This window comes from Papaver somniferum, chromosome 7 (genome assembly GCF_003573695.1).
Source record: "Papaver somniferum cultivar HN1 chromosome 7, ASM357369v1, whole genome shotgun sequence".
Taxonomy (NCBI): Eukaryota; Viridiplantae; Streptophyta; class Magnoliopsida; order Ranunculales; family Papaveraceae; genus Papaver; species Papaver somniferum.
Window position 1 is genome coordinate 202,932,499 of NC_039364.1, and position 13,620 is coordinate 202,946,118.

Genomic DNA, 13,620 nt, shown 5'->3' on the forward strand with positions numbered 1-13,620 from the left:
CATGATTCCATGAAGTGTGACAGTTGATGGAATCAAGGAGTGGGGAAGTGGAGATCGTGTTTGAAACCAGTTGCTCAACGTGTGGAGACTTGGTCGATTTTCCACCCACTACCTCGTGAATTCCTTCAACTGATTGCACGACTTGCTCACATTCCATCATGTGTTTGAACACACGTGCCGTAGACCGCCAGACCAAAACCCTAAGTGATATCCCCCCAAGTGACATGATTGACGTCTCGTGGTTTGTTAGTCAATTGATGACTTCGTGGTTTGATGGGACGATGAGTCCATGTAGTAGTTGAGTTGAACATGATGTTCTGAAACTCATGAATTGAACATGTCATGAGACAGAGGTGTAGTTCTTACGATGGAGTGAGCAAGTATTGCTCATTCGATGGATCGTTGAATATTGATTGTTGAACCAATATTGAGCGAATATTCCTCATCTGAGCAAGTGTTGCTCATGTGATGAATTGTTGAATATTTGATCGTCTGAGCATGTGTTGCTCGTCTGATGGATTATTGGCAGCGTACCAAAAATATTAATCAGAATACTGGTCGCTGAACCGAGCATAATTAACAAAATTAATGACCATGAGGTCGTCGTAAAATTATTAAGGTTGGAATCTGGAATGATGATCCTTGGATTCAGAAACCCTAATTTGATCAATTGATGATCAATTCATGGTTCGTCAGAATTTTAACCATGGGACGAAGGAGGGAGCGACTACATGGAATCGTGGATCAACCATGTAGTGTCCATATGCTCACGTGAGAAAATACAAAGAACTCCTGAAGAGTTGACGATTTGTTGGTGGAAGAATGATTAAATGTTGGCTTAATCATTTATTCAAAAATGCTCATCTGAGCCTTAGGTGAGAAAACCTAATTAATTATGACGAGGCGAGGGACCGACCATGGAGTCATGAAACCAGCCCTGGGTTGTCACGTGACCGCCTGACTATCACTTCATGAAAATCCAAAGTGTTTGGAAGAGTTTTGGACCTAATACGAGCAATTGTGCAAATTAGGTCAAAACTGTGAAAATTGATGGGACCGGCTGATGAGTGCTAAAAAGTGCATATTTTTATATATTTTTCTTGGCATTTAACTCATCTTTTGTGCATTAATTCTACATTTTATCCCATATTCTGTATTTTCTTTGTTTTCAAGAATAAATATTTTTATTAATTAATTTTGCATTTTTAGGTAATAAATAAAGTCTGGATGACTTGCGGAGCAAAAAGAGCAGAAAAGTAGTGAAAAGCCGGGAGAAATCACGCAAGGAAGCCGCGAAGAATGGTGCGCACAACCTCATTTTCTACACACAAAAACGCCTCCGTTCTCAGCCATCAGATCAGTTCTCAGAAGCATCCGATGGTCGCTCCTTCATAGAGCATCAAAATCTGAAGTCTCTGCCAAGCACCACAGCGCTGAAATTCCAAGCCTTCAGAGTAGATGGTAGTTGAATGCAACGGTTGCTCCCTTGCTGTTCATCAAAGTTTGATATCCCCGCCTTACACTACAGCACCTAACCTAATCTAGCACCGTTCGTTTCGTTGTATCCCTTCATCCGACGGTCGCTCCTCGCTTGCCTCCGCATCACCGTCCGATCTACCTACCAGCTCCACATCTCACGGCTTAGTCACAAAACATCAAAATTTGATGAAGCCGCCACACACTGGAACACCAAACCCTATACCAGCTACCCAAACGCACCCTTCTCCCAAACCATCGACTTCACCTCCCCCATCCCTCTCTGCAACTTCACCACCTTCTTCAACAGAACCGTACCACCACCTTCTTCACCTCCACTGCCACCACCACACCTCCCCCATCATCACCCCTATCTTTCTCCATCATTCCCCCCTTGTTCTAACCTTCTATTATATAGTTTTCTTCCCTAATTTCTCTCTAAAAACCTAGGGAAGAAATCAATAAAATAGGACGAGTTGGAAAGATGCAATTGAAGCATGGGATGGAGCAGGTGAACAAGGAAAATAATGGGTCGACGATTGAAGTGTCAAATCACATGTTTGGTGAGTAAAATTCGAAACCCTAATTTCAACTGTCCAAATTAGGTTTTTGGGGATTTTTATAGAAAACCCTAATTTCTGTTAGGGAAAGCCTGGAGACGAATAGAGAGAAACATGGGTTCAAATTGTACTATCAAATTAGGTAGAATCAAATACCTAATTTCTGTGTTGTTTGATTTTGGGATTTGGGTGAAGAACCCTAATTTTGTATTTTGGGGAAATGGGGTCTGTGGGTATAAATAGCCTTGTGGGTGTTGTTGTAAAACTTTATGCTGGACTAGCCAGTGTCCAGGACTGTGAAGTTCTGTTAATGTTTAATTTTAAATTTCAATTTCAATTTTAGTTAATTTTCAATTTCTGTTTTATTTCATGTTTAATTCCATGTTCATTTAATTTATGTTCTTATAATTTCTGTTTGTTTCTAATTTCAATTTGGTTTTGTGTTTAATGTTAGTTCACTGTTATGTCAGTTTTGTGTTTAATGTTTAGTTTTGTGCTTAATGTTAGTTCACTGTTAGTGCCATGTTTAGTTCACTGTTGTTTTAATTCACTGCCAAGAAGTGGAATGCTAGGTTAGAGCTTTGAAGCATTGATTTGATTGTGCAATGGGAGAAATTAGTGCTCATAGCAAGCTAATTCTCTTTCCATTCCATTTGTATGCTTAGGATGCATTGTTTTGATTGAGCAATGGGAGAAATTAGTGCTCATAGCAAGCTAATTCTCTTCCCATTCTATTTGTATGCCTAGAGCCACTGCCTTGGCCTTGCATTGTCACCATTTCAGTTTCACCATCTCCCCTGCCCTTGGCTTAGGCCTTGGTTCATTTGCATTGTTCTCTGCTTGTTTTCTTCATTGTCTTCATTGTCTTGTTTTATTTACTGAATTGCCTTTGCTATATTGCCTCATTGCCACTGTTACCTTGGCTTAGTGCCACCACTACTTGCACTGCCATCTCTTTTTTTTTCTCCTTGTTCTGCTGCTGCTACTACTTGCACTGCTTGTGCAGCTACTGTGCAGTATTGCTGCTGCTGCTGCTGCTGCTTTCTTTGCTTGTGCTACTGCTGCTGTTGCTTCCCCTGCTGTTGCTGCTGTTGCTGCAGCTGGTTAAGGCCTAAGTCCTACTGCTGCTGCTGCTTTCTTTTCTTTGCTACTGCAGCTGCCTCCCTTTCACTACTTGTGCAGCTGCTGTGCAGTACTGCTGCTGCTGCTTTCCTTTGCATTGCTGCATTGCCTCCCTTCCACTGCTGCTGCTGCTGCAACTGAGCTTGGCTCACAGCAATCCCAAAAGCCCAAGCTCAGTTCTAAGCCCACTGTCCATTGTTTGTACAAACTAAAGCCTAATTCAGAGACCAAAGCCCAAGTTCATTATCAAGGCCCAGTTCAATTCATTTTAAGACCAACTGAGTCCAAGGCTCAGTTCAATTCAAAGGCCCAAGGCCTAAAGCACTTCATCATTACAAACAAACCCACTAAGCCCAAAACAAATTTAGAGCCCAATAGCAATTTAGAGCCCAAATAGCTAAACACTACAAAACACTCCTAATCTCTGTGGATCGACCCGTACTTGCACGAGCTACAACTGACGACCGTGCACTTGCGGTATTACTGTAGGCCCGCGTTTTATTACGCTTAATTTTATACACATCTCCGGGCCGGCCACCGGCTTCCGTGAGCCAAAGAGCCAATCTTGGTCGGTCAAGATAGCGTGCTCGTGTCCCCAAGGCACCCGCGTCTTAGTCCTGAGAATTTTAATATTTTCTGGTGTGCAATTGAGCATCCATTCGAGAAAATATGCCAAAATTAGGGTTTTGACGAAACTGAGGAAAACACCATGAGATGATGAAAAATAATTATAAAATAAGGGATGAGGAGGCGTGGGACCACCTTGGTCAAGGCATGGTCGTCCGGTCATGACCACGGTCCTGTGGTTCCTTTTCCTTAATTTTATAATATTTTGATGATTTCATGAAAAATTCATGAATTTTGAGAAATTTGATGAATTTAGGGAGTTTCCATGAATTAAAGGAGTTTTCATGAGTTCAGGGAAGCAAAAAATATTGAAATAATAAAAATAAGGGCGTGTGGGACCATGGAAGGCATGGATGGCCGGGTAGAGGACGGTCCCACGAGTTTCCCTAATTTTATAATATTTTTTAGGTATTTTTGATGATTTGAGGGAATTTTTCATAATTTGAGAGAAATACCATGAAATCAAGGAATTTGATGAATTCAAGGAAAACTACTAATAAAAAAATAAAACAAAGGGATGTGTGGGACCGACTAGGGCATGGCCGGCCGGCCGAGGCCCGGTCCCACAAGTTTTCATAATTTATTTTATATTATTATTATTTGATGATTTGTGCAAAATACCATGAAATCAAGGAGTTTTTTCATGAAATTTGAGAAATAATAATAATAAAATAATAAGGAACTGTGGGGTGTGGGGCCGGTTGGCCAATGGTCATGCCTCACACTCCTTTCTTTAATTTTATATTATTTTTTATGGATTTATGGAAGTACCATGAAACCGAGGAGTTTTCTCGAGACGAAGGAGATTTGATAAAATGAGAGAATTTTCATCAAATCATGGAAAATAGTAATAATGCATTAAAAATATAAAACTGGCGTGGGATTGACCACGACACGGTCGGTCGTGTGTCCGTGCTCCTGGCACCCTAGTCAATATTTTTAATTATTTATTATTTTCTTCCCTATTTTGCATAGGTTCATCGTTTCGTTGTATTTTTGAAATACTCGTTCGTGCGGTGACTGTTAGTGTATCGTCGTTGAATACACCTTCACCATTTGAATCGGGGCTTACTTAGAGGTATCTCAGATGCCCGGTTGTTGATTATTTATTACTAATTGTGGAATTCAATGGAGAATAATTCACAAAACTGAGTAATAAGATGTTTATTATTAATTCATACGATCAGCTGAGGATTCGACTACGAATTCAGAATAATAAAGTGAGCATTACCATTCCATGGGATCGTAGATTCGACCATAGAATCAGAGTAATTAAGGTTTATCTATTACCATTTATGAGACCAGTTGTGGATTCGATCATGAAATCGGAGTAATGAGATAATATAGTTATTGCTATTCTATGAGATCAAGCTGTGGATTCGATCATAGAATCAGAACAATTGTTTATTGCCATTCCATGGGACCAGTCGTGGATTCGACCACGGAATAGGATAAATTAGGAATAATTAACTTTGTGGCTCTATACTAGCAGAGCAAGCTGTGTAGGAGCATTAATTATCCCGATATGAGCTTGTCGGTAAGTCATATCCTTTATATAGTCAGGGTAAACTCGTTGTTTGTTCCTGAAGACGTTATCGCTCTATACTAGCAGAGCAAGCTGTCTAGGAGCCGACCATCTCGTGATACTATATAGAAATAATTACTGAAAGTATTCAGTATTCATGAGATATGCCGTTTTCCAGTCGTGAGACTACATATCTACATGTACTCTGAGAGAAAGTACTCTCGGTTGATAATTCGATGAGAGACCCGTGTCTTGATACTCACGTCTGATTGCTGAACCAGAGCTTCGTATGATTATGAGTTTAAGAATTTAGTCTTTGTCGAAAATCCACCATCTACATTAAGTCCCCTGCTTACTGAGGAAGGCTGTGTCCCTCAGTCAGCATTAAATGGTGATTTTCCGGCCATAAATGGTAATACCAGTAATTGAACTTAGTCATAAGTTGAGACATTACCGGATTTAGAGAGCATGAGCAAACCACGACTTGATGAAGGCTTCAATGTCATGATTGGAGCGTCGTTTGATGAGCATAAATTGGTGTTGAACCGCTGGTTTGGACGACGAGTCCGTGGTCGGTTAAGATTCGCGGGTCGGGCCGAATAAGGAAATCCTTAGAAAATTAGGTTTTGGAAATAAAAATTGATATAAAAGGGATTAATCCCTCTTTTTTTTTATTCCTCCCTCACACGACCAGCACCTTGATCAACTATTCATCTTCATCACGCCAGCAGCAGGAAGTTTTTTCCGGAGCTCCGATAGCCGTCGACCGTCGCCGCCGTCCGGCCAGTTTCCGTCCGGCGCCGACCAGGTGAGCGAATTTTTTTATTTTTTTTTTGCTGTTGTTTACATGAATTTCATGAAGTGATCATGTTGAGATCATATACATGTGTATACAATTGGTGTGAGTTTTATGAAAAACCCTAGTTTTTGTAAACGTATGTTCGTTCGATCGTTAGTTTTGTAAACTAACTATAATCCCTGATTTAGGAGAGATTTTTTTTTTTAGTATATGAACCTAGGTTCAGTGATAAAACTTAGTTTATGAGATTTCATGTGTACCAAGGTTTTATCATAAAAGAAGTGAATTTTCATGAAATTGGAAAAATCCTTCGTTTTAAAGACAAATAATGATGACACGAAGGAAAATATGTATGATGAACTTGTGTCCAGTGATAAAATTTTTCTTATGAGCTTTCATGTGAATACAAAACTTTATCATATGTATGAGATGTGAGATTTCACACTATTTTTTGAAATAAACCTTCGTTTTAAAGACAAATAATGACGACACGAAGGAAAAATAGTTATATATATATATATATATATATATATATATATATATGCAGTCGTGACATATATTGTGCAAAATATGATGATATATTTTATTTGCATGAGTTTGTTTTCGTTAGATAAAATCCTTGAGAATTTATGTAAGCAATGTTGCATTAATTGCTGGTTTTTCAAAAAATCGGAAACGTGGGTTTTGAGGAACCTTCGAAGATAGACAATATATTTATGATGAAATATTTTATTGTTATGAAATTCATATGTCAGTTGTGTGAATGTTCACATTATGAAAAAAATTTCCGTGATTTCATGAAAAATCAGTTTCGGAAATTAAATAAAGTTTCGTTCGTTTTTGCAGTTTTCGAAGAGACGAACGATTTTGGGGTGTTAACTCTAGCATTACTATCACTATTGTTAGTGGAAGTATAAAAGGTAATATTTAAGAGTTACCATTTTTGCTTGTATTTCCTTGATTTATATCTGGACGGCATACTGAAGTAGAATGTAGTGTGAACCTTTTCAGCTACTTAGCAAAGATGTCCAATTCCCAAGCTGACGACGCCTCGAGGGAAGAGATGTGCGTTGATGATGGTATCTCCAGAGATAAGACATGCATGGATGAAACTTCCGTTGGGGGAGACGAAGACGAAATCCCTGGGATTAATAATGTACCGAACATAGATGATGCATTCTTTGAAAAAGATATTCCAGGAGCTGAGCAACATTTGAAATCCCCAGTGTATCGTCTTTTGATAAATCCCAGAACTGTTACTCAGAAGAAATTGGTGACTCCTAAGATAGTGATTCGATTTTGTCTTGAACGAGGGGTCTTCGCCTCATCAATCATAGAGTTTAATCTTTCTCGAGGACCTTTGGAGAAATTTGCCGGCTGGGCGAGGCATATGTTGGGTTTTCCTCATATGAGGACTATGCTCGACCAGGCGCAGGTGACGAGAGCTATTCAAGCTTCTGGAGAGTTGTTCATTTATCATGACGCAAGTGGTATTGTGGCTCTGTTTACTCGCTGGTGCATTCCCACTCACACTTTCATATGTAGATGGGGAGAGTTTACCATTACCTTGGAAGACGTGGCGGCTCTGATGCATCTCCCGATAACGGGCAATCTTCTTGGGGGTCTTTCAGATGAGGAGACCTTCGTTTCTCATGTTTTGACAGCTGCAATGGAGAAAGCGAATAAGGCTGGTAATAAAGGATGCTATGCTTCCTGGTTGACACACTGGTGGCCCAAAGACAAGGTTTCTGATAAACCCATCGACGGTATGTTACCCATTGCTGCTTTCTTATGTTTATGGTTTTCAAGAGACGTTTTTGAAGACAGTGGAAACTTGTTGAATCCTTTTGTGATTCCCTTTGCTATTAAGTTGGCTCAAGGTGAGCAAATTCCGATAGGTAGTTTATTCTTAGGCTCCTTGTATTACAACCCGGACTCCTTGATTATAGACTCCAGTGTGTCGAACGGCTCTATGAAGATTGAGTGTTATGCCAACACGATGTTTCTTCAAGCTTTGATGTGGGAGCATTTTAAGAATTATGCACCTACTCCACGTAATGTTCTGCAAGGACCGAATACTGATGCGCGCCATACTTTCCCTGAGAAAGATAATGCTAGGATCATGCGTTGGTCCACCAAGCATCCTCGTTCTAAAATACGTTTTATTGATGTGTTAGATGAAGAATCTGAGTTCAATTTTCGCCCGTGGGTGTCAGTCCCTGATTATGTTTCTCAGTCGATGACTTTCAATACTGGAGAAGGCACGAGTTTGACGTCTGGTGCGCATCTGAGTGATGGTGAAAGATCTTTCATGTTGAGTTGCACTACTGGTCATTTGCTATCAGTCACGTTTGGAGAGCTTTCAGTGAAGGAGTATAATATTGATAGAGCAGCTCGACAAATGGGTATGGATCAGTGTGTTCCAACCATACGGAGAAGGAAGCCATCAATTGAGCAACTCAGGACACATTTGGATCATACTTACGTGGATGGGATTAGCTATTGGTTTCCTGGTTCTGGTAGATTCTCCTATGTAACCCCAGGTTATGTAGAATTCTGGGATCACCAACTTGGGCGTTTGTGTGGCTTTGTAAGATTTCCCAGACCTCCATTCAAGGATCTCCCTTCGGCTGAGATGATTTCCAGTCGACCAAAATTGAAGTATCTTTCTGGTGATAAACGAAAGTCGTCTCCAGGATGCTCTCAGGTATGTTTGTTTTTATATAATCTTCACGAAATTATAAGAACTGTATTCTGATTATATTACTGGATTTCACCACAGGACGGTCGTAATATACGACCTCGAATCGATGTAGATTTCTCAGAGACTGAGGCGGTTATTCATGGCGGAGAAGGCAGGCATAAAGGTTATAAGCTGTTACCCAATACCGTAAAGTCCCCAGTTGGTGCTTTGGTGAGTTCCCAATATTTCCCACTGTGACTTTCATTGCTATTAACATTATAATCATGAAGCCAATGTTGTTAATTTTGATGCAGAATTTTACTCCATCGAGTCTTGAAGGTCTTCAATTTCTACTACTGAACAAGCAATCGCTGATTTGAGTGACGAAGAAACTGTAAGTATTTCTTCACATGTTCAAATGTGGTGCTTCATGGATGAAAATATTGATTGCAAAGGACGTGTACAGGAGGATGTCGTCATGGAGATAGAGAATTCTGGAACTCAATCATCCTCTGGGAAGGGGAATGGAGGTAATTCCCAAGATTCGGAGCCGGATGGAAGTGATGTTCCTCTTGTCGTTGATGTGGACAATTCCAACCCCTTGGACACTTCGGTGATTCTTCAAGTAAGTATATATCCTGTATATTCTTCATAGAAGTACAAAAGTGTTTACTTGTGAATAAATGAATGAGAACCCATGTGAATATATGAAAACTTAGTCGAATTTCGTCGTCAGAAAATTCAGAACCCAGCTTTTTAGTAAAAACGCTGTAGAATCCTAGTCCGGAGTAGGATTTTGATGATATGCATGTGAAAATTCAAGCCCGGAAAATTTCCAATCTTTTGTCAAAGAAGCTTTTTAAGTTTTGAGTACGTTCAGAACCTGAAAAAGGCGAAATAGTAAACTTCTAGGAGACTTCCAGAACTTTTTCAGATTGCGCATCACTTGATATTTTGGCCACATCTACTCGCTCGTTCATCGGATTGTCATAAAATTTTGACATGTCATAGAGAACATACATACGAAGAGAATGGCATATAACCCATCCTCAGATTCCTTGTAGATTGCTCCCAGTTCGTCTCCTAATACAGGGAAGAGTTCAGTTTCCTCAGACGGACTCATCGTAAAATGTGTTTTCATGACTTTCATGTTATTTGCTCGTGCTTTGAATGTAGTATGATGAACCTTGATGATGTTTCCTTGCTGGTATACTGTGTTTCATAATATCCTTTGGCTTCGTGATTCTAACCTCATGTAATCTTCGTATTAGGTGCTAAATACCGAAGTTGAGGATACTGGAGCCCATGATGACAACTCTAACCTTTCCGAAGTTATTGATGAAGAGACAACTATCCCTGCACTTCGAGGGGTTGCTTTCTATCCTCACTTTAACACTTCACTCCCGTATCATGAACTGGTCGGTGGATTCAGCGTTCCCATTGGATATGCACGCTTGTACGAGACGATATGGAAAAAGTTTGGCCACATGATCGTTGACAGGAACCCTGGGTGTGCTTATGATTTAACCATGCAAGTAGGCGTTATCTTGCATGTCGTGAGTGATATGCATACGAGACCCAGGAATACCGTGACTCCAGATATACTCTTTGATTGGGAATTTAACTTGGAGAATTCAGAAAGACTTGGCCTTAACGTGAAATGGCTTCGTAAGCAAATAAACGTTATCAAGGATTCATGTGAAAAGAACACATCCTTTCCCAATGATGTTGTGGAGGAGAAGGAGGACAAGATTGCTAAGCTGACCGAGGAGTTGAACAAGGAGAGGGCGGCTTTGCAAATCTTGAAGGATGCTGATGAGCGAAATCCTTTTCTTGTTGATCTTTTAAACTTCTGAACTTCTGAGAGATGTGAGGTTTATACTTGGGTTTTGATATTTAGATGTTTTTGGATCGACTGATGGTTAAGGATTTTCTTGTAGATTTGATAGAGATTTTCTTTTACGAAATATGAACTGAATTTTGATAAATTGCTGAATTCAAATACTAATTGCAAGTATTGCAAATGTTTTGGAGGAATTGAAATACAAATGAAAGAAAATCCTAAATGTTAAATCCCAACACCATGAGTGCTTCAAACGCCCAATACCTTAAATGTCCAATAATTTCAGATAAGCGCCTTGAGCCAATTTTCGTGAATTACTAGTAGGGTTCTGCCATCTGTGTTGGTCAATTTGTAGTATCCTCCGGCCACAGACTCAGCGACCATGAATGGTCCTTCCCAATTGGAGTTCCTTGTAGAATGAAGACCGCGCTGAACTGCTTTGAGAACCAGGTCCCCTTCGTGAAACTTGTTAGGCTTGGTCGATCGTGCCTTGAATATCTTCCGCTGACTCGGGATTCCCTGTTTGATGGAATTCCTCGATTGTGGCCCTTATGGACACTCGCGCGGAAGAGAGTATCCAGCATAGTGTTGATCATGCTTAGCCAAGTCTTCAGCAATAAACCTCTCGATGGAGTGACCGATTTGAAGAAGTTCTGAACCCAACCATTGAGTGTAATATTGCTGAGGTGAAGTTACCCACTCGTAGCTTTTGATGACTGCTAAATTATTCATGGGGAGAAGTCCCTGGACCATAGTAGCGTATTTGAACATCGGTAATATTGGAGCAAGAGGAGGAATAAGACTTGCCTGAGCTCGAAACCTTATGACAAAGGTGTGCGGATTATCTCCAAGTTCCTGCGTAAGTCTCATCAGAGTTTTTACTTCTTCCAGATGCTCAAACGGTGGTGCAACCTCTGCTTCGTCTTCCGGCTCGGAATCCTTGCCGATGATAGGATGTGTTGAAGGCATCGTTGTCCTTTCATCATGAATCTAAGTTCTCCCAAGGACCATGTCGTATCCAGGGTCTTCCCGGATTATGAAAAACTTGCCCTCAGTGCAGATCGATCTTTCCGTAACTTTGAGAGTGTTGAAGCCGTATGCGTTTCTGGAGATTCCTTCGTGGTCCCTGATTTCTATGGGGGCGTGGGTGGCTTCCCGTCGAGTAATACCAGCAGCTCTGAGAGTTTTCAAAGGGATGATGTTGACGGCGGTACCAACATCGATGAACGCCCTCTTGAACTCATTTCCTTTAATTTGCACTGTAGCGAGAAGTCCCAAGTCATACATTTCTGTGTCGGTGGCTGAAAGTCCGGTGGTAGTCTCTTGGATCAGCGGACGTCTTCCGGACACGATGTGGTTCAGTGCAGCAAACATGTCTTTCCTTTGAGCTTTCGAAAGATACAACAGCTCGCAGACATGTTCGATCAGAGATTGGACCGTTTACTTGACAGGAGGTTCGGAGATGGTAAAAGTTCTGACTGGGAGGGTTTTTTTTCTGCACCCCCTCAGTCCCCAGGTTGAGCTCTCCTGATTCGACCTTTTCTTTGAATATGCGCTTCAAAATTTTGCAATCACTCGTGGGATGGCTGACGTATCTATGGAAGCGACAATACCGAGGATTTTCCATGGCCTCTTCAGTTGGTTCCTTCTTGACATAAGGCAATTTGATTGCGCCATCTTGAATCCAGGCATCGAGTAGTTCATTAATTTCTTCCATTGAACAGGAAAAATCAGGTGCTTCTGGATCTTCCGTATGTTGAGGAGGGATTTTCGAATTCTCCTTCTTGTGTGTCTTTGAAGGGGTGGAGGAAGTCTGCTTGTGTTGTGGTTCTGCTTTTCGCTTACTCCCTTCCGCGACAGCATTTGTTGAAGGTTTCAGGTTATACTGCTTGTTGATCAGACGCCTGCTTCCTCGAGTGTCTTCTGAATCTTCAGTCTTTATAGACTTTGCTCTTTCCAAAAAAGCGGGTGCAGTGGTTTCCGACCTCTTCGCAGCTTCGTGAAGCTCTGAGAAAGTCTGGAATCGAAGGTTTTCTAGCAAGGCCCTGTAGACCGGGAGCATGCCATTGATGCACAAGTCCGCCAGTTATTGCTCCGTGACGTTTGGGTCATGACAATCCAGGGCTTGGACTCTGAATCTTTTCACATAATCATTGGGATTTTCACTGACCCTCTGAAACATCCTTCCAAGGTCGGAGAAGGTGACTTGTTCTGACACGAAGAAGTATTTCTTGTAGAATGCGTTAACCATTTCTCCCCAATTGTTGATAGTCCCTGGTGTGATGTTGTTATACCGGGTGTATGCTCTGCCTTTCAGAGATTTTGAGAATTCCTTGAGACGGACGACATGATTGTGTTCATGTTCTCCCAGGGATTCGAGAAAACGAGAGACATGTTCCCTAGCATTGCCAGTTCCATCATATAAGGTGAAGGTTGGAGAAACGTAACCTTTGGGGAGTGGAGTCCTCTGCGTAGCGGCAGGATAAGGAGTTTTATGACGATGGACATGCGATGTTTTGTCTTTTCCACGGTTCTCCAAAAGGTGCTCCAGATCCTCGCGAGTGATGAAATTCGATGATCCCTTCGCTGATGAGTTGTTTGCAGTAGTTTTGTGGACTTCGTCGTCTTCTATTGTATGGATTAGAATTACTTCAGGACCGTCGTACGAGGATTTATCCTTCTCCTTTCCCTTCTCTTGAGTATTCTCTGACATCTTGTCAGTAAGAGTTTTGAGATAATTACACAGCTCCTTCTGTGTAGCAGCCATGTCAGTCTGGTTCTTTGCAAGAGTCTCCTGCGCTTTGATAAGATCAGCAATGGTAGGCGGTGGATCTCCTCTGACTTCTTCAGGGTGTCTTCCGGACAGTGGATGACCTTCGCCGTGAGGAGGAGTAGTGTCACCACCATCATTGTTGGAGGTCGGAATTGTCTCCGGGATATTCTGATTGTTGTTGTTGCTAGTGCTAGCACGGTTTGTGTTAGGAT